The sequence below is a fragment of the Pseudochaenichthys georgianus genome, unplaced genomic scaffold (genome assembly GCF_902827115.2).
Source record: "Pseudochaenichthys georgianus unplaced genomic scaffold, fPseGeo1.2 scaffold_1544_arrow_ctg1, whole genome shotgun sequence".
In the NCBI taxonomy this organism is placed as follows: Eukaryota; Metazoa; Chordata; class Actinopteri; order Perciformes; family Channichthyidae; genus Pseudochaenichthys; species Pseudochaenichthys georgianus.
The window spans coordinates 1-4,151 of NW_027262375.1; positions in this window are offsets into that span (position 1 = coordinate 1).

The window sequence follows — 4,151 nt, forward strand, 5'->3', positions numbered from 1 at the left end:
ACCTTGGCTTGTGCATAGGGTGTGTGTGTGGGTGTGGTGTGTGTGTGTGTGTGTGTGTGTGTGTGTGTGTGTGTGTGTGTGTGTGATGACTACTGATACTCCACGAGGTTGCGTAATAGTTATAATAAGTCCTCTGATTAATTAATAGGATGCATTTTCCGACACCGGGATGTGGAGGCGTCTGGTCTGACGTTCTGCCACATTCCAGGTGTTTCCACGGCTGCGCCCTCAGAGCTCCGCCTCTGTCCTCTGTCCTCTGTCCTCTGTCCTCTCTCTCCTCTCCTCTGCAGTCACACCCTATCACTGCGCAGCGTGACCTCCAGCCTAAAGCTCATCAGCTCAAATATTACAACATTTAAAAGCTATTTCTACAACATTGCTGAGGCAAGTATAAAAGACCTGTCGACCCCTCACATATATATCGCTTTCACTGCTTTTCAGATTAAGATTATTAATACAAATATATTACCCAATCAGTCATGACGTTTTATCTTCGGTTAAACTAGAGGTATAGATGTGTTCAATTAAGCCACACTTTTAAAGGAGGTATACATAAATGCACAAACATAATCTAATAATATAAATAACAAAGAATAAATCAAAAATAATACTTTTGAAAACACTCAAATTAATAAATGCATTAAAATAGTGTGTGTGTGAAAAAAACTACCAAATCAAACTAATAAGTGGAAAATATATAAAAATAAATACAAAGATTTTCATAAAGAATAATAACAATAATATAATTAAACCTTGATAATAAATTATGATGCAATTTTATATTTAGGAGAGGACTCTTCTGGTTCTGATGATAATCCGGTTTCTTCGGGCTCTGAGCGACTCGTTGTGCAGCATTCCTCTGACACACACACACACACACACACACACACACACACACACACACACACACACACACACACACACACACACACACACACACACACACACACACACACACACACACACACACACACACAGATTTACAAAGTGTGTTTCCACATCTGCTGCTGATACCATTATCAGAGAGTCTTCTGTATTAAAAACCCTTTTTAAAGTACTCTTTAATGTTTAAATTAAGCCTTATTAGTTTGTCTGTTTTGCACATCCTCCTATTAATATCTAATAATAAAACAAGACAATTCAATAACATGCTTTAACCACCAGGTGTCTCTTGATATCAGCTGTGCACCTTTATGGTGTAAATACAGCCTATCTACCAATTGGATCAAATATAAAAGTCAGCCGAATTAGTGTTGATACTGCAAGGAGACGCATTGTGTGAAAAGAAATGTAAGATGTTGTTTAATTGCTGATATATTTATGATTCACGTCACGTTTTCAGTTTTAGCGGCAGTTCTCCTGTTTGTCTAGAAGTCTTCTCATCAGGGCTCTATAAATAGAGAACTAAGGCAGATCTGTAATATTTAATGCAGCCGAACCGTGTATTACAATGCCGTTATGTGATGACTTTCAAAGAGAAAAGCAAGAGCACTCGGAATAAAGTATTATTGTATTTTTAAAAAACGTTTTCAGATTTCACATCACATAAACACCAAATCCCAGCATGCATTGCGGCTAAACCATCCAATCATCGAGCTGAGGATCTTGCCTACGTCTGTTTCCGGTTTCGTTTATGACCGATGTATTTTGTTATACACACATTCCTTCACATTTACATTTAATTTGCATTAAAGTATTTCGTGAGGCCTTCTAACATGTTTTTAAATATAACTACGGTTGTAGTTGAAGAGTTTGTAAATTAACATGAACCGAAGCTGTTGCCTGGCAACTCAATCGCACAACGTCACTCCGTTAATTCCACATTCACACACACGGATTAACATCGATTTAATACATTAATGTAGCCTTTGTTTCTGCTCAAAGAGCCGTCGACCAGCTGGGGCAACAAGAACATCGGCGTAATCGAGTGTGACTCTTACAAAATAAATCATTACGTCGGAGTAGCATTTGGTTGGTGTTTCCGGTTATTTCTCCACTGGTTAACAATGGGTTAACAATACCGTGTAACTGTCACGTTTGAAATCGTGACATCTTCACGTCTCCCAGCGTGGTACATCGTCACATGTTCACGTCTTGCCGTGATACCGGGTTGGACCGGACAGCGCAAAATGCTATGAAGTGTCATGAACGCAAGAAATCATACCCTCGTGGGGCGCGCTCATGTGATTGGCTTGAAGGAGACATCTGATTGGCTGTAGGCCTATAGATAGAACAAACTGCAAGTATGAATCGCGTGACCGTCAGGGGAGTCTCCAAAAACCCACAGAATGCACAGCGATCCGTGCGTGTGCAGGTTCAGGGGATTAAACGGAAAACAAATGTGTGGATCAAAAATACATCTGTAAAATATATTTAAAACAATTTTTTTTCTGTATTTGGATTTTATTTACATTTGAAACGGAACACATTTGTGTGTGCATTGATCATGAAATACAAGTGTGAATGCTTCTGTGTGCATGTGTGTATTATGAGACTGTTCTGAGCCCGGGTCACGGTTTGACCATCCGATGAGATGCCACAATCAATTCTGAAGAACCTTCCTCTCGTATGAGGGTTTAACTAGTTTCGCTAAGGGGAATCAACATTCTTCATTAGAGACACTAAACAGCTGAGGACACTGCATCACATGTTGTCGCTTATGGCTCGGGGTCATCTACGCCCCGAGAAGGATGTGTTCCAGGTGTCCCGCAACAATGTGATGTGAACTTCCAGGTGTTCCAGGTGTCCCGCAACAATAACTATCTCTGGCCGAGAGCTGCCCGCTCACAAACTGGTGACAACAACAACTCGCTACGGCAGCCCCTCCTCAGGGGATAACGGCTGCTCGAGCTGGTCCGCTGCGTCAGGGGGCGAAGGAGGACACGAGGGCTAATTATTCACTAACAGTAACTAAGTACATTCATTAAAGTACTGTAACTTTTATCCATGTACTTTTTCTTGTAATGTTTAATTGAACTATTCATATTTTAGACTGCTCTGTAACTTTTATCCATGTATTTTTCCTTAATGTTTATTTTATTAGCTTTTCTTTTTTAATGCTTAATGTCTTTCATTTTCTTTGTAAAGCACTTTGAATTGCCTTGCGTTGAAAAGGGCTATATAAATAAACTTGCCTTGCCTTGCCTTACTTAAGTACCATTTACAGGTACTTGCACTTTGCTTGAGTATTTCCATGCTATGCTACTCTGTACTTCTGCTCCACTTTTAGGTCACATACTCAACAATATAGCAAATCTTATCATAAATGGGAAATAATTGCAATATAAAAATACAAGAAAACATTTGTTTTCTCAATTGACAATAGTAAAAAAATGTTTAGTACAATTTTAAAAATGTTTACGAAACACTATACTAGTTATACAATACTTGTTCCATTGAGGAAGAATGTAACCCGTATCATATACAAAGAAAGTGTTGTAGTTTAAATAAAAACAAACATGGGAAATACAATAAAGCAAATAACCAAAGTTTCAGGTTCTTTTCTAACCCTGAAACTGAGACAACTCATCAATACATTAAAGCAGTGGTGGATACAACTAAATACATCTACTTACTTTGTACTTAAGAAAACACTTGAGGTACTTATTATATTTAATACTTCATTATAATACTTTAAACTTTGACACACATTTAATTTTGTACGCAAATGTACTTGTTAAAGTCACAGCATTCGTTACGAGCTACTTTGGATTATTACAACAAAATATTATTAAAACTTGATAAAAATCCGAATAAATTATGATATAATATAATATTTATAATTATTATTATTGCATTTATATATATATATATATTTTTAACTTCTTTGAACAATTCTTGTAATCTTTTCCCCCCTATTCCTCATTTTCTGAATTTTTTAACTTAACACGCTGCAGTGAAAGAAATATTAAAATATTTGATTACGGGTTATATTTCACAATAAGTACTTTGGTATGACTTTCACTTTCTAACACTGCTTTGAATGAGTAAAGAGTACCTTTACCCCTCAGTTTAAACAGTGCTATCATTCAGATACTGACCTCCCAGTGGAGGAGGAGCCCAGGAGGATTGTGGGTAAGAACAGGTCCGCCTGCTTTCCTCCTGACACACCTGCGGCGGGGAGGAGCCGACAGGTGGACTGAGAGGGAACA